General features: G+C 49.6%; 1 long non-coding RNA gene across 3 annotated transcripts in view; it reads left to right on the forward strand.

Moving 5' to 3' along the window:
* LOC144614723 (uncharacterized) overlaps window positions 1-8,727 on the forward strand; it is a 37,721-nt gene extending 28,994 nt beyond the window's left edge. For 2 of the 3 annotated variants that reach the window (XR_013552757.2, XR_013552759.2), the window contains exons 2-3: window positions 7,761-8,093; window positions 8,271-8,727. This is a non-coding gene — a long non-coding RNA (uncharacterized LOC144614723). The remainder of the gene's footprint in view (window positions 1-7,760; window positions 8,094-8,270) is intronic. The other variant, XR_013552758.2, reaches the window with a different exon arrangement.
* Window positions 8,728-17,889: the final 9,162 nt, after the last annotated feature.

The raw sequence follows: 17,889 nt of genomic DNA on the forward strand, positions 1-17,889 counted from the left end.
GGGCCTGGATAAGGTGGGTAGCAGGGAGCAGAATTGTATTTCTTTTTTTTTTTAAATACAGATTGAGGACCCGAGGAGGAGGAGGTTGAGGTAGGAGACTTCCCTTCCTCCTTCTCTATGTCTGTTTTGGGTACAGGTAAGGGGCCCTTAATTGTGTCCCCTCCTGATTGCTGGGCTCTAGAAAGGGTTGCCATTAAATCAGGATCCACCTTACGTCTTACAAATATCTCAATTTTTTTCTTAAGGCCCCAAAAGAATGCACATTGGGGAATTCCCCCCATTTTCCTTCACATTTGCAAAACAAGTCCAGTTGTAGGGTACTATAGTCATTGATATTTCCTTCTGGCGGTCAGGTTCCCTCTTCCAATTTGTAATGGGGCCAAGCCTTTGGGCAAAAGGAAATGAGTCATAATGCATTCCAGAGGAGTAATGGCCTTAGTTGGGGGAATTACCCATCTATAGGAAAAAGAAAGAAAGTTGTCCCTTATCTCAATTTCCTGGAGCTGGCCAGGAGAAACCTCACCTCCTGGCCCCGCATTTTGGCTGGCTATGTGCCAAAAGTCATTCTTGCCCAGGCTCGACCTCACCTCCGAGAGCTGACCTGGTCTTTCTGGTAGGGACACATCTGTTATAAGATGGCTGACAGGACTGATAGGGAAATTCCTGTCCCTGACCTAAGACTCCCCTTCCAGGTTCTTCTTCCCACCCTGCTTGCCGTGCGCCACATTACTACTAATGAGGAATGTGAAGGTAACAGACTATAAATTGTGCCCTCTGCTTATGCTCCGGGCTCAGACCTCTGGAGAATGATCTCCTCTGAGCCCGCCAGTGTAAAAGAGACCTCCTGCCTCCCAAGACCTCCAGGTATCGCTTGGTTCTTCTGCTGGGTGATCCAAACCAGTTTCTGTGACATTTCCTGTGTTTTTTTTTTTTTTTTTTACCCCTCTGCTTCCCACCTGTAGGACCTTGGGGATATGCACTGTGACCAGGCCAGACTTTCTTGGTTGTCGTAGTATGTACTAATTTTATTTTGGCCCAACAGTAACTTCCATATTGGTCATGGCCGTTGAGGGAGGGCATTAAAGGGCCAAAGTCGATGTCTATTCTCCTGCCTTTTTCAACAATGCCTACTAAATAAGTTTCAGCCATGTGGATATCCATTTTTGGCACACAGTGAGCCAAGTTTAGTAAAATGGCTCCCATGTATCTCGGTAAAAGCCCTTCATAGATCATCCCTCCCTTCATAGATCATCCCTCCCTCCTACGGCAGAGGCATCCATTTCTCGGCTGAACAGGAACAACACAAAAGGGAAGGATTTGGAGGCACCAAGGGTATTGCCATCATTTTCCCAGCCTTTGGATGAAAGGAGGAATTTGAATCTTAACCCTGTGTACTTCTAAAACCCATTTATGTTAACCTTACTCCGTCCTGACCACACATACACTTTCTTTTTAAAGATTTTCCCTCATGAAACTTCTACAACTTTTCTTTGCATTTAGATTTTGTCCCAAGCCATTTCTCTCCAAATAGCCAGTCTCATTTAGGACAAAATTACTGCTTTTACCTGCAGCAAAAATATATTTCCGTTTTGTATATCTTTCTTTCGTGTCTCCTACTTTTCTACATACAGCGTTGCTTTTTTTTTTAAATCCGTTTTAACTACATTTAGTAGAATTTTAACTCTTAGAAACCTTAGTCTCCAGTGAAAACGAAGTAGTGACCAGTTGTGAACTCTATGTGACATCAGAATTTTGTTTTTAGATGGCAGACTTATGAATCCACTAAGCACGAAGCATGTTTTTCAACTGTTCCAAATACCCTTAGTTTTTCTGCAACAAGTCAGAAGCACAACCCTGCATCTAGTAATTAGTGCTTTAGCCTCTTATCTCGTTAGATATCCCATGAATTCAATCTCAGTTTATCGTACAAGCAAAACTTGAACATTTTAGGTTACCAAAGACTTTGAAAGCTATCTTCACAATTACTCATGAAAATTGTGAGACAGACAAAATCAGCCATCACAGATTGGAACAGAGATAACCACTTATTTGACCTTTCGTAAATCTAGGTAGAATAAAAGTTTGTTTTTGTTTTTAATGTTGATAAACATTGTCTATCTCAAACCAGCAAACTTAAAATTAGCTTAAACCCTGAGAATGTTTTACTTGGGTCCATGTAAGGCAATTTGTTCCCCATGGTTGTTTTTCACCTGGGACGTTGGTTGGGAAATCTGAAGCGGGCAGCCTTCGGTCCTCAAAATCTAGGGTGGGAGGAGGAGCTGTGGTGCCTGAGGCATCAGGGAGCCAGTTATGCAAACCCCCCCCCCAAGTGGGGGCAGAAACAGGAGGCGGGGAAGGGCAGGCAGAAGGGGCGCAGTGCCAGCAGAAGGCAGCGAAAGAGAATTCCCAGTTTTAAATCTTGTCAGCTCAGACAGAGGAGCAGACTCCAGGCTTTTGTTGTTGTTGTTGTTGTTGTTGTTGTTGTTGTTTTGTTTTGTTCTCCTCTAGTGGAATTAGGCAGTCCATGTCAGTCCAGAGAAGACAGGGAATTTCCCCGAAACAAAGGAGTTTCAGCACCTGCTTGGGAATATTCCTTAAAGTCCCCGTTCTGAGGTAGGGTAACCAGAGACAGTTGGCTCTGATTATCATAGTCATTGACCCAGGAAATGAATGAGAGACAAGTCCCCATACACAGTCACACGGCAACTCCAACCTGCTGCCCAGCACCCCGTGCCCAACACCTTAGAGTTGTAGCTTTGTTCCTCGTCCCTTGTGGAATTAGGACTGGGAGGTGATCAGGCTCCCTTTCTGACTCTTATGGGCAGGTCTGCCTAAACGAACCTGGGTTCTTACCAGTCTCTGAACTGGTTCCTGGGCCTCACGGGTTCCATTGGTGCACACGGGGTCCTCGCCCCGGTGCACCGGGAGGGCTAGTCTCCTGCGGATCAAGCGCACCGTCTCCGAATCCCGGATGAGCCCCCAAGTAATGTAGCAGGATTCTTGCACAGAGAGTCGTGACACGGAGGCTTTTCTTTCCAGGAAGCAACTTTATTCCTGCCGGCACTGCTCAGTTGGGTTCGTATCCAAAGAGCTGAGCCCCAAACACCACGTGGCATAGTTTTTTATACATTTTTTACTTCTTTGTCTCCCACATGTGGTAATGCACAAACATGCAGCCTGATTAAGTAAGTGGTCTCATGTTACAAGGTCATGAGGGACGTTGTCAGTACCCATATAGCCAGGTTGCCTTGAGGTTTTTTTTTCTTTCCTCAGGGAGGGGACCCTATCACAGCCCCAGCTAGAAATAATCCTATTGTCCATTAAAAGGTGAGTGGAGAAGCAAATTGTGGAACATCCCCGCGGTGGAACACCATTTGGCAATAAAAAAGGATGAACTCTCGATCCACACGGCAGCTGGGATGAGTCTCAGACTCACGAGGCTGAGTATCAGAAGCTGAACACAAAAGACCACATAACGTCTGATTCCATTTCCATGAACTTTCTAGAAAAAAGGCCTTGGGATGTCCAAGACTGGCACCAGCAGGCTTCAACTGGGAGGCCCGGTCACTGGGATTTGAAACGAGAGTCAGGGGCCCTCCGGCAGGTAGCTCACTTGGAAGCATGAAGTCAGGGGCCTACGGTAGCCATTTTCTCGCCTTGGTGGAGAGAGTTTGCCAGGGAGAAGATGATTGTGATAAGCGTTATATATGACGTATGTAATACATAGTCTGTCCATATGTAATACATAAACCATGCATGGAACAGCACACACAAAGCCAGGCTGTGGACCCGGCAGCGTTTCCATGGGAAGGAGACAGTATTATCGCTCTTGTGTGTGAGAACAAGATGAGGAAATAGGGTGAGGGAGGCCATGCGGTGTGTGGGGTGTGTAGGGGTTCGTCTGACTTCAGGGAAGGGACAGAAGCTGCCCTGAGGGTAGGGGGGCCCTGGCTGCTCAGGTCCATGAGATCCAGCCTTGTCCTGCCTTTGATTTGGAGTTGCCTTTTGGTCTTCTGACAATAAATCCCTTTCCACTTGAACAATCTGACATCAGAGTTTCTGGCCTCTTGAGGCTAGGGAGGCATTGGCGGTTCTGCCTCCTTGGGGGCCCCGACTTGCTTTGGCCACTGCCTGCTGATGCGTAATTCATGCATTATGGTCAAGGGGATGAGGCGGGGATAACCCGTGGCACAAAAGCTCGCAGCTCTCTTTGGGGATCCCATACCTCTGGAGGCTCAGTGGCCTTGGCAGGCACTAAGAGTTGGGGGACTGTGCCCTTAGCAACCCCAGGTGGATGTGACCCCCCTCCTCCACGACCGCAGGATCACTCCACACAGCTTATGTGAATTCTTGTCCCATGTAGCTGGGTATAATAATAAAAAGAGCTGCAGGGGGCGCTCTCAGAGCCCTGCCCACATCCCTTGGATGTTCCATGGTGTTCTAGTAGACTTCCAACATGCATCTTGGTGCCTGTGGGCTATTTTCTGGCCACTCTGAAGGCCGCTCTCCCTGCATGGGCCAAATTGGGAGGGCCTCAGGACTAATACCCTGTGGGAACAGCACTCAGGCAATGACTGAGAGAAATTGGAGCAAAAATACCCCAGTGCCCTTGCACCTTGGGTGTGCACCTGCCCTGCTTTCCTATAGGCTTGAGCTCTGGTTACTAGCTGTGGCAGCTGGCATAGTGGCCCCCCCTTATAATCCGTCCTCCCTGCTCTGTGTCACCACCCCCCCCCCCATCACTGTTCCTTGAGCTTCCGAAATTAACTAGGAAGTCTCAAGAGTCCTCTTCTGGGAGATTCTAAACTAAGACAACAGCTAATGCTTTTGAGCCCTTCCTATCGCCAGGCCCGTGATCTTACTTAATCCGCACAAGAACCTCAGAGATGAGTACTACTGTTAATCCCCATTTGAAGGATGAGGAGACTGAGGCACAGAGAGGGGATGTCTATCCAACTGTGGCAGGCCGAGTAGTGTCCTGCCAGAGATGTCCACATCCTAATCCCTCGAACTGGTGAATATGTTAGCTCCCGTGGCAAGAGGGACTTTGCCGACGTAATTGAGTTAAGGATCTTGAGATGGAGTGATCCACCTGGATTATTTGGATGGGCCCTTAGTAATCCTAGGAGTTCTTATAAGAGGGAAGCGGGAGGACCAGAGTCAGAGGAGGAGATATGGTGATGGAAGGGAGGTCAGAGCACGGTGGTGGGGGTGGGGCGTGAGCTAATCTAAGGAACGCAGGTGCCTCTAGAAGCTGGAAAAAGCAAGGGCATGGATTCTCCCCTGGAGCCCAGAGGGATGTGGCTGTGTTAAGTCATGTTAGATTTCTGATTTGCAGAATCGTCAGATAATACATTTGTGTTCTCTTAAGCTGCTAAATTTGTGGAAATTCGTTACGGCAGCTACAGGAAATGAAGGCATTTGGCAGCCACGTGACCTCTCATGACCTCACCAGGAAAGTCATGAGTCACTGCCTTACGCTATTGCCAAAGCAGCCCCAAGCCAGCCCAGATTCCAGGCAGGGGTCTCAGTCTCATCCTCTCCGTGGAAGGAGTGATAAAGAATTTGCAGCCATTTTAATACCCTAACAAGCTCATGATCAACCTTTGCTGTTGTCTCCACTTATTATATGAGGAGGAGGCTCAGAGAGGTCTAGTAATTTGCTAAAGATCACTCAGCTAGAAAGTGGCTGAGCCGGAATTTAAGCCCAGGGTCCTTACTTGGAAGTATTTCCAATGTGTTCTTTGAACCCAGCGTGTTCAGAGCCCCCTGTTTCCAGAAGCCAGACTGCTGACATCTCTCGCTTCCTTTATTCAGTCCGTCCTAGCGGGGTCTGGCCAGGTGCTGATCACACACGGTTCTGGCCTCAGTTCGGACAGACTAACTTCAATTCCACGAGTATGCTGTAATCAATGAGCTCACTCTTCCTGGGCCCTGGGGGTGGGGGTGGGGGGCACTCTAGATTAATGATGCTCGGTTGACAGGGCAGTTGAAATCCAGGGTGAATGGGTGGTTCATGGAGGTGTTGGGCCTCTGGATTGTTATCCTGTGGCTCCTGTAAACAATCGCCACAAATGTGGTGACTTACAACAGCACAAATGTATCCTTATATACTTCCGGAGGTTAGGAGTCCAAAATCAGTCTGTCGGGGGCAGAAGTCAAGATATTGGCGGGACTTTGCTCCCCTGGGAAGCTGTAGGGGAGAATGTGTTCCCTCATCTTTCCCAGCTTCTAGAACTGCATTCCTTGGTTCTTCGTCTTCAAAGCCAGCATCATGGCACCATCTCTGACCCTGTTTCCCTCTGCTTCTGTCTGCTCCTACCACGTGGCCCTGTTCTCTTCTGTCGAATCTCCCTCTGTTGCCTCCTCCTAAGCACACTCGCCTTTAGGGTCCAGCTGGGTAACCCAGGCCAATCGCCCCATCTCAAGACCCCTTAACTTCGTCGTAGCTGCAAACTATCTTTTTACCACGTAAAGGAACAGTCACAGGTTCCGGGGATTAGGACTGGGAAATCTTTGGGCACTCTCCCCCGCCCCCGTCTCCACAGAAGCCTCGGCGGAGAGTGGCCAGGGCATTCTACGGACCACCCATCCCTGGGGAGGGGGCATTGCTGGCATTGTACTTGGAGTGATGGTTGGTGTGGTTCTGGTCACCACCGTGGGCTATTTCCTGGGCTTCACGAGGGGCCAGGTAGCCATGGCTTCCCTTTCCCGAAACGAGGGCTGGGCTCTCATCTCCGCGGGGAGGCTGGGGGAATCCCTGGACAGGATGAGGATAGAAATGGGTGAACCACATTTCTGAGTTCTCTTTATGCTGGTGGAGACTAAGGGCGGACAGGTCGGCAGAGACCCGATCATAGAAGCCTTGAATGCCAAGCTGAAGGCTTTAGAGCTTACTCGTCTGGGTGTGGGGGGGAACCAAAGAGCTTTCCCTGCTCCACAGGCCAGCCCTCCACCGCTCTGGGCCTGGCAGAATGGCTGGCTGGGAGGGCGTGCAAGGGTAGCATGTGGGGGACAAGAGCTCAGAATTCTTTTCTGGGTGTGTGGAAGCTAGTGGTGAGAAGGGAGGCAGAGGCCTGTTTGTAGAGACCTTGAATGCCAAGCTCAAAACTTCTCCCGTGGGGGGTCAGCGAGCGCCATCTTCAGCCGCCCCCCCCCCCCCCCCCGCCTCGTTGCATGTAGATCTGGGGCAAGGAGGTGGTAAGGTTGAGTGAGGAACAAGAGAATGGGGCTCCCTGTGTGTGTGTGTGTGTGTGTGTGTGTGTGTGTGTGTGTGTGTGGCAGGGAGGCGGTGGGAGGATGGACATTAATGGTGGAAAGGCGGGTGTGGGTCATATCACGGAGGCCTTCAACACTAGAGCAGAGATTTGGGATTTTAGCCCCTTGTCGCGGGAAGCCCCGTATTCTGCACCCCCTTCCCCTGGGCAGAATTAAAATCCTCTCTCCTCTGACTTCCCCTCTGGCTCAGGGCCGCTGTGTTTTCTCACCTGAGAAGGTAAGTCCGGTGCCGATTATTGCCGACAGGGTCAGCAGGTGCACAGCGGGGCTTGGGGAGGGGTGCGGCATCCAGGGGAGGGAGCTTGAAAGCTGTGGAAGTGTCTCTGTAGATGAACCTCTGTACCTTCCTCTCCTCTGTCCTGCACGGGAGGCTGATGCTGGGCCGGAGGACCCGGGGGCTCCCAGGGGCATGAGGAAGGGGCCCACTGGCCGGTCCAAGGACCCCTGTTTACTCCAGCCCCCCTTCTCTTTATCACCCTCAGAAGATATATGAAGAGTGAGAGCTTGAAGGGGTCACTGCAGGAAGTCAGGGGAACTCGAGGCAGCTCCTTTTCAGCCTGTCCCGGTCCTGCCATCTTCTGCTTAGAATGCACATCCTGGGCGGTGTGAATGGAGCCCCATTGGAGCGTCAGCGCCCTGGGAGCAGGGCCTTGTCTGCTTTGTCTGCCGTCGTGGCCGCAGTACCTGGAACAGCGCCCGGCCCGTGGTAGCTGCCCAGTGTATGTGAGTTGACCGGCGGAATGAGCGGACAGATACCGTCTGGGACTACAGTGAGGACCAGCGCACAGATGTTCACAGCAAAAGCCGTCGATCGGGTCAGTGTGCCGCCATCCAGAATTGAGGGCTCTTCCTGGCCTCCCGGCCCTCTTCCTGGCTGCCCGGGCCTCTTGTCTTTGGGCTTCTGGGTTCACTTGGCGAAGCGGAGATGCGGGGAGGGGTTATCTTCATCTCGCACACGCGGCTGAACTTCAGGCCCCGCTCCCTGGGGCCAGGCGCTGGTTCTGCTTTTGTCCTTTGCAGACTCAGACATTTCGGCTTGGAGTCGTGATCCCGAAGGCCAGCGCCACCCTGATAGTCACCACTTGGAGTTTTCTGCCGTCGAACAAAAAGGACGCCCAGATGCCAACAAGCACGTGAAGAGATGCTCCAAGTCAGAACGTCTCAGGCAAGTGAAGCTCAAGACAGCAGGATGTTATTGGACACCTGTCAGCCTGGAAAAGCGAGCGGGCTGGATGATGCCAAGTGTCCGTGGGGACAGAGTCGGGGGAGCCTCAGACAGCGTTGGCGGGAATGTGGACGGCAACAGCGATTCTGTAGGACAACGTGGTATGACTTGGGCAGACCAAGCATGTGCAGCCCCCAGGACCCAGCAATTATCCTCTCGGGTATATACTCCCACAGGAATGTTCTCGCAGCCCAAAGGAACATAAAGATGCGCATTGTAGGGGCGCCTGGGTGGCTCAGTCGGTTGAGCGTCCAACTTCGGCTCAGGTCACCATCTCACGGTTCGTGGGTTCGAGCCCCGCGTCGGGCTCTGTGCTGACAGCTCGGAGCCTGGAGCTTGCTTCCGATTCTGTGTCTCCCTCTCTCTCTCTGCCTCTTTCTCTCTCTCTCAAAATTAAATCAACATTAAAAAAAAAATTTTTTTTAAAAAGAAGCCCCAGGGTAAGTCTCCCGTGCCCCTGTTCCTACCTGCTCTCGCGAAGCTTTCAGAGAGACAGGGTAGATGGGAATTCTGAAAGCTCGCGACCCTGTCTTCATCCTTAATGCCCACGGAATCAAATCCAGCCCTCAGCATGTGCCTGACAAAGTGGGCTGAGCCAGAACCTGCCCCAGGAGAGAGTGACTGTCACCAGATGTGTGGGTAGGCCACAGGAGGACGAGGAAACGCGGTGCTGGTGGGAAGTGGCTCCCTGACTGGATCCTCTTGCCCCTGGCACCCCCAACCTCACTTACTTCGGTTGTTTGAAGTTTTCATGCTCCTCCCACCACAGGGCCTTTGCTTATACTCTTCTGTCTGCCATGCTCTTTATACCAAGTAGGGATTTGGTTCCGGGGCATGAAACAGAAATTCAAAATAGCAGTGCTTTTATTAATAGAGCATGTAGTTATCTCTCATGGAATGTAATTTGTGGTAGTTTCATGGCAGCAGTGGCCCCACTTCTCCACTCGCTGTATCCACACCCCCTGTACCATGACTTACAGCTTCTTCCATCAAGAGGTAGAATCATTTTCCTGCCCCCCCTCCCTGAGTCTGGGCTGGCCTCCTGACTTGCTTTGGTTAACAGAATGAGGTAGAAATAATAAAGTGCTAACCCTGAGCCCAGGTCTCAAAAGAACTTGTGTACTACCTGTGTCTCTCTCTTGAAGCCGCTAAGCTTTAGGGGGGGTTTGTGACACAGCGATAGCTAACTGGTAAAGAAATCACAGTCTGGTCTTGCGGCTTCATGGTCCCCAGAGATCCAAGCACCTTCTGTGTACGTCTTTCATTGTACCAGGCATGGCCTCCTTCCATAGGTCTCCTCGTTGCTCAAAGTGGCTGCTGGTGCTCCAGCCGTTGCACTGTTAGTCTCTTGACTTAGGTAATTCTGACCTGTCTTTTTGATCCCAGACCAAACGATCCCATGAACAACACTTGCACGATTTGCCCCGAGGTAAATACCCTCATGTATTACTAATGATTGTCTTAAGATAAATACAAGAGGAATTGTGAGGTCAAAGAGAAGGCACATTTTTATGTCCTTTGACACATCCTGCTTAGAAAGCTTGCACTGGCGTGCACTCGCCCTTGCCAGCGCTAGCTGCTGTCATTTAAAAATTCGGCTGGGGCGCCCGGGGAGCTCAGTTGGTTAAGCAGCTGACTTAGGCTCAGGTCATAGTCTCACGGTTTGTGAGTTCGAGCCCCTTATCGGGTGAGCTTGGGCCCCACTTTGGGATTCTCTCTCTCTCCCCCTCACTCTGCCCCTCCCTCACTTGTACTCTCTCTCAAAAATAAAAAAAAAACAACAAACAATCAAACAAAAACATAAAAATTCTAGACCACTGTTTTTCACACTTTGTTTTCTCCCATGCTGACCCGGTGACATGTCTTTGTTGACCCTCTCTGCCCGTCCATCCATTTGCCAAGCAGCCCGCCGGCGTCAGAAACCAAGCATCGAGGTGACTTGAGTGTCCTTGTGGCTTCCTCGTCCACCCCTAGGCCTTTGGACCCCAGCTGGCCTTTGGAAACTGCCTGCCAGGCAGAATCTGAGGCGGAGAAGAAGCCGCCTTTACTTTTCCTCTTGTTCTCTATCGCTTGTTCCGCTAAACTCCCATCCGTGGCCTTGGAGGCTGATGTCAACACCTTCATACCAGGCTGCAGGTGCCTAGCAAAAACTAGCCCGGAGCCCAGGCTCGGGTCCGTAGCCCGTGACTCCACTTGGGGCCAACGCTGTGTGCCAGGCACCTCGGGTGGCACGGAGGACCTCCGGGGCACATGGAGGCTGCCCCCGCCCCTGCCGAGGGGCCCAAGGCCACCACGCTCCTCATCGACAAAAGCAGGGCCGGGCTGTTCTTTCTGGCCGGGTAGCTGGGTCACTGCAGCGTCTGGAGAAACCTGCGGAATTGGTGAGACCCCAGCCTGGTGCCGGTGGACCCCGCCCTAAGCCTCGGGCCCTCTTCCCAGGCTCACCTCCAAGACCCTGGGGGCACTTCTGTCCCTGACGGGGCAGTCTGGGCTGAACGGGGGGCGGGACACAGAGGGACAGGACTGATGGGCTCTCTTTGGGGGTGATGAGAAACCAAGGACCCTGCAGCGGTGTGTGTGGGCGCTTCTCAGACGCTCCTGCTTTTCCTCTAGGTCTAGACTCCACCTGGGAGGAGGCAGAAACACCACGGGGGCCTCAGGAAAACATGGCTGGTCCCTTAGAGGGTCCCTGCGGACGGAACTTCTGGAATGGCTCCGGCGTGCGGGTAACAGCTACGTGCTCACGTTTCCTGATTTTCTTCCCCGGCCCTGTGCGCCCCGCCCCACGCCTTCACATCGTAGGGAATGGCACCCCCGTTGGTTCAGGTGCTCCTGCCCCTGAAGCCAGAGCCTCCTCGCTTGCGCCCCCCGATCTGATCCGCCAGCAAATACTCTCGGCTTCAGGATGGCCAATGTCCCCATTTGTCGGTTTCGTTATTGCAACCACTTCGGTTCAAGTCAGCGCCCTCTCGCGCCTGGACTGTTGCGGCCACCTCCGGACCGCCTTGCTTCTGCTTTGCCCCGGGTTTGCCGCGTGTCACTGTGCGTGTAGCGGGGACCCTGCGGGTGTTACCTGTATGCGCATCGCAGCCCGCTCCTCCGAGCTGAGCAGTGTGGCCACTGTGTCCTTGGACTGCAAAACCCATTCGCTGTGCAGCCAGAATGATCATTTAACGTCATCCCTTCGCCCCAAAGCCTCCAGTGGTTCCGGAACACTCTCAAGAACACAATCCTTAAAATGGCCTACGAGAGCGGCCGTGAATTGGTCCCAACCACGGCCAATACTGCCCCCTAGTGGGGGGCAGTGTGTGGGGTAATTGGCAATGTGGGGATGTTCTCGTCTCAAAGCCTAGAGGGACCTTCTAGGGTAGTGGAGGGTCAGACTTGCTAAACTACTTGCAATGCCTAGGAGAGCCCCACAGGACAAATAACTGTTAATAATCATAATAATAATAATCATATACATATGATTTTTATATATACATTTATATATTTTATATACCTGTACATAATTCTCCTCCTCCCTCTCCTTCCCCTTCTTCCCCTCCTTCTCCTTCCCCTTCCCAAAAATGCCAATAGCACCTGTGTGGTGTGCCTGCCTTACCTCTGACCTTATCTCCTACCTCTCTCCTTTTCACTCACTCAACTCCAGCCACACCCATCTTTCTACTGTTCTCTTAAACCAACACTCTCACTCCTGCCTCAGGGCCTTTGCACCTGCCCTTTCCTCTCCCCTTGTTGAGCTCCCATGAGCGAGAACCTAAAAGGGGCTAATTCCAGTGTTGGAATGCTGCCAAGTGGCCCCCGTGGTAGTGCCCCTTGCCTCCTCCCTCTGCCTGCTTCACGGGCTCCTGCAGCAAGCAGGTGTCTGCCCAGCTGGCCGTGGCCTCCATTCCTCCCTGGGCCACCGAGGGGAACGACGTCAGCCTGTCTGTCCGGGGCTCCCTCAGAATCTCATCTCCTACAAGTGGTTCTGAGGAACAGCCACCACCCAGGTTACCCAGATCCTTACTTTTATTTCATTTATTTTTACTTTTTAAATGTTTGGTTATTTTTGAGAGAGAGAGAATGAATGAATGAATGAATGAATGGGGCAGAGAGAGAGAAAGGGAGACCAAGGATTTGAAGCAGGCTCTGCATTGTCAGCAGAGAACCCAACGTGGGGCTCAAACTCATGAACTTTGAGCTCATGACTTGAGCCAAAGTCGGACGCTCAACCGACCGAGCCACCCAGGCGCCCCTGTTACGTTTTTTAAAAGTGTGATGCCACTTAGTGGTGTCAGGGATGTGGGAAGTGAACACTCCCAGGCACGGCTGTGGAGAGTGTAGGGAGAAGCCTTGTTCTGAAGGCGCTTTGGTCTTTTCTGGCACGGAATTTTTAAAGACTTTCTTTTGGAATAATTTCAGATTTCAGATTGTGGCAAAAATCGTCAAAGGGGTACAAAGAACCATCACATCCCCCTTAGCCAGATTCGTCTATTGTCACTATTGACTCTTTATCATTCTGTGCTCTCTGTCTCTCCCCATCCCCAGCCCCCATGTGAGAGTAAGACACAAACATCACGACTCTCTACCCCCAGATACCTGGAGGGTGCATTCCCTAAGAACAGGGACGCTCTTACATAAACGACTGTGCACTTCGTGAATACACAGTGATGCACTGCTTTTAGCAAATTGCCAATCCATGTTCCAACTCTCAGTCACTGCGATAAAAAGTCCTTTATAACATATTCCCCCCCCCCCCCCCATCCAGTTCAGGACCCAGTCTGTAGTCAGGAGCTGTTTTGTGTCCTGTCTCTTTAGCCTCCTATAACCTGGAACTTTCCCACAGCCTCTCTTTATCTTCAACAACAGTGACTTTTTTAAGGACTATACCTCCCCCTTTACAAAAGAGAACATTTCTCATTTTGTGTTTGTCTGATGTTTCCTCGTAATTAGGCACTCCTGGCCAGCATACTGCATGTGCGAGGTTGTGTCCTTCTTGGGGGCGTGGCATCTGGGGACGGGGCACAGTGTCCCATCTGTCCACCGTGGGCGATGTCATTTTGACCACCGAGTCAAAATGGTTACTGTTTTCTCTTTCCTCCCTTGGAATAAATAAGCATTGTGTGGACAGACACATGAAGGCCGTATCCTACTCACCAAAACTTCCTCTGAGGCTGAGCGCCCACTGATGGTTCTTGCTTTGGAGGTCTTGCAAATGACGATTTCCTGAGTCCAACGCTCTCAGCATTGAGCAGCCAGAAATGGGATTCTTCCGTAAGCAAGATCCCTCCTCCACCTCTCGTTCCTGTCCTCTATTTTCTTTCTTCCTTTCCTCCTTTCCTTCTTCCACACTTCCTCCCTCCCGCCTTCCCTCCCTCCCTCCCTTCCTCTCTCTCTCTCTCTCTCTCTCTCTCTCTCTCTCTCTCTCTCTCTCTCTCGCATCTGTCATCTATTATCTGCCATCTACCTGTATGCCCTCTATCATCTACTTAGGTATCACTCTGTCATCTACCTACTGTCTATCCACCCATCTTTCTATTATCCATCCGCCCATTATCTATCAACCATCTGTCTATCTCTCATCACTATGTGCTCATAAATTTCTCTTTCAGTGGTTTAAAACTCATCACTGTACTTAATATTTTGGTGCTTAAATTCTTCCAGATGTGGCCAGTGAGAGCCTCTTTGATCTTCCTTGTGACATGCCCATTTTTCAAAAGCACTTCCTTCCTTTCTGGCATAGGATATCCCAGGCTCGTGTTGTACATATCCTGCTCGACTTCTGGGTGTTTATCCAAAGGAAACAAAAACACGAACCGAGAAAGATACTGGCACCTCCCAGGTGCATTGCAGCGTTATTTACGGTGCCCAAGACACGGAAACAAACCTCAGTGTCCTTTGACGGATAAATGAGTAAAGGAAACGTGTAAGCTATGTTGCATTTAAAATTTCTGTTTGCATGTTTTTGCTGCTGGTACATAGGAATGCAGTTGAATTCTGTGTGTTGATCTTGTATCTGGAGACCTTACTGAACTCACTTGTTGGTTGTAGGAATATTTTGGTTTTGGTTTTTGGATATCATTTAGGATTCTCTTCATAGACCATTGTGACACCCACAGACTGAGACGGTTTTATGCCTTCTTTGCTGATATGTGTGCCTTTTCTTGCCTATTTCACTGGCTAGAACTTTCAGTACTCTGTTGAATAAGAGTAGTGAGCCCAGACATCCTGACTTGTTTCTAATTTTAGGAGCAAAGAATTCATTCTTCTACCATCAAATATAATGTTAGCTGTAGTGTGTGTGTGTGTGTGTGTGTGTGTGTGTGTGTGTGTACTCTTTTTCAAGTTGAGGAAATTCCCCTCCATTCCTAGTTTTCTGAGGGTTTTAATCATGAACAAATATTGAATTTTCTCAAATGCTCTTTTCTTTTCCTTTTCTTTATTTTTGAGAGGGACGGAGGGAGAGAGAGAGAGAGAGAGAGAGAGAGAGCACGAGCAGGGGAGGGGCAGAGAGAGAGGGAGTCACAGAATCTGTGAGCTGTCAGCACAGAGCCCAACGTGGGGCTTGAGCTCACGAACCATGAGATCGTGACTTGAGCTGAAGTCGGACACTTAACCCACTGAGCCACCTGGGCGCCCCTCTCAAATGCTTTCTGCATCAATTTATATGACCATGTGATTTTTTTTCTTTATTAGCCTGTTAATATGGTGGATGACATCAGTTGGTTTTCAAATATGAAACCCGTCTCGGATCCCTGGAATAAACCCCACTTGGTGCTGGGGTACAACTCTTTCTACGTATTTCTAAAGTCTATTTGCGACTATTTTGTTAAGAATTCTTGTGTCTGTATTCCTGTGGAGATATGGTCTGTAACTTCCTTTCTTTGTACTGTCTTTGTTTGGTTTTGGTAACAGGGTAATATTGGCCTCGTAAAATGGATACAGAAGTATTTCTCCTTTTTCTATATTCTGGAAGAGATTGCATAAAATTGGTGCTGATTCTTTAAAGAGTTGGTAGAACCCTCATGCAAAAGCCTCTGGGCCTGGAGATTTCTTTTTTCCTGGATTTTATTTTTTTTTTTTTAAATTTTTTTTTTCAACGTTTTTTTTTTTTATTTATTTTTGGGACAGAGAGAGACAGAGCATGAACGGGGGAGGGGCAGAGAGAGAGGGAGACACAGAATCGGAAACAGGCTCCAGGCTCCGAGCCATCAGCCCAGAGCCTGACGCGGGGCTCGAACTCACAGACCGCGAGATCGTGACCTGGCTGAAGTCGGACGCTTAACCGACTGCGCCACCCAGGCGCCCCTTCCTGGATTTTAAATTACAAAATCAGGGACACCTGGGTGACTCAGTCGGTTAAGTGTCTGGCTTTGGCTCAGGTTATGATCTCATGGTTTATGAGTTCGAGCCCCGCATTGGGCTCTGTGTTGACAGCTCAGAGCCTGGAGCCTGCTTTGGATTCTGGGTCTCCCTCACTCTCTGCGCCTCCCCTGCTCATGCTGTCTGTCTGTCTCTCTCTCTCTCTCTCTCTCTCTCTCTCTCAAAAATAAAGAGACATTTAAAAAGTTTTTTTTTTTAATTATAAAATCCACTTCCTTAACTGTTATAGGGCTATTCAAATAATCTGTTTCACATTGGGTTAGTGATGGTACTTTGTGATCTTCAAGGAACTGGTTCATTTTCTCTACATGGTTAAATTTATGGGTGTAGGCCTGTTTGTCCTGTTCCCTTATCACCCCACTGTTGGTAGCAGGGCCTAATGATGTTTACTGTTTCTTCCCCAACATTGATAAATTGGTAATCCGAAGGTTCCCTCTTTATTTTCTTAGTAATGGTAGAGGTTAATCAATTTTATTGATCATTTGATAGGACCAGCTTTTTGTTTCAGTGACCTTCTCTGTGGTTCAGTTTCATTGATTTGTGCTCTTTATTATTTTCTTTCTTCTTCTTGATTTGGGTTTAATTTATTCTTTTTCTTTTTAAATTTTTTTTTATTTTTTTTTTTTTATTAAAAATTTTTTTTTTTTTCAACGTTTTTTATTTATTTTTGGGACAGAGAGAGACAGAGCATGAACGGGGGAGGGGCAGAGAGAGAGGGAGACACAGAATCAGAAACAGGCTCCAGGCTCCGAGCCATCAGCCCAGAGCCTGACGCGGGGCTCGAACTCACGGACCGCGAGATCGTGACCTGGCTGAAGTCGGACGCTTAACCGACTGCGCCACCCAGGCGCCCCTTAAATTTTTTTTTAAACGTTTTTATTTATTTTTGAGACAGAGAGAGACAGAGCATGAACAGGGGAGGGTCAGAGAGAGGGAGACACAGAATCTGAAACAGGCTCCAGGCTCTGAGCTGTCAGCCCAGAGCCCGATGCGGAGCTCGAACTCACGGACCGCGAGATCATGACCTGAGCCGAAGTCGGCCGCTTAACCGACTGAGCCACCCAGGCGCCCTAATTTATTCTTTTTCTAATTTCTTGAGGCGGGAACTTAGATTGTTGAAGACTTTCCCTCTTGCCTAAAGTCGGCCTTTTGGTGCCATCAGTTTCCCTCTCAGCACTGCTCCCACAACTTTGACGTGCAGTATTTTCATTCTCATGCAGTTCAACGTATTTCTTGTTTTTCTCCGAGACTCCCTCTTTGACCCGTGGCTTATTTATAATGTGCTGTTCAGTCTCCAAATGTTTGGAGAGTCTGCTATTATCTTTCTGTTAGTTATTTCCAGTTTGAGTCTATTGTGGTCACACTGTATGATTTCCATTTTTTAAAAAGTTTGTTGAGTTCTGTTTTATGGCCCAGGATATGGCTTATCTTGGTATATGTTCCATGAATGGTTGAAAAGAATGTACGGGGCGCCTGGGTGGCTCAGTCGGTTAAGCGTCCGACTTCGGCTCAGGCCGTGATCTCACGGTTTGTGAGTTCGAGCCCCGCGTCGGGCTCTGTGCTGACAGCTCGGAGCCCGGAGCCTGCTTCGGATTCTGTGTCTCCCTCTCTCTCGGCCCCTCCCCCACTTGCATGCACACTGTCTCTCTCAAAAATAAATAAATAAACATTAAAAAAAATACAGTCTTCATTGTAAATCAAGACCCTTTCCAGTTTACCCTTTTATAAGCTGTGTGGCACCAGATATCTTTATAGCTAATTTCTTTGCACACGGTGATGATAATTTCATTAGGAATAATTATAAAAAGTGGAACCACTAGGGCAAAAGGCATACCTGTTTCACAGCTTTTGATCTGTATTGCCAAACTCTCTTCAAAGAAGATCTTTACTAATTTATAATCTAGTCTTCACCCGGCCTCTGCAGTCGGTCCTTAGAGTAGCCCATGATTACCTGAAATTAGATGCAAATGTGTGCATGGGTGTGTTTTCTGGGGAGAGGATCTGGGATCCACTCTTCA

The sequence above is a fragment of the Panthera onca genome, chromosome E2 (genome assembly GCF_046562875.1).
Source record: "Panthera onca isolate mPanOnc1 chromosome E2, mPanOnc1 haplotype 2, whole genome shotgun sequence".
Lineage (NCBI taxonomy): Eukaryota > Metazoa > Chordata > Mammalia > Carnivora > Felidae > Panthera > Panthera onca.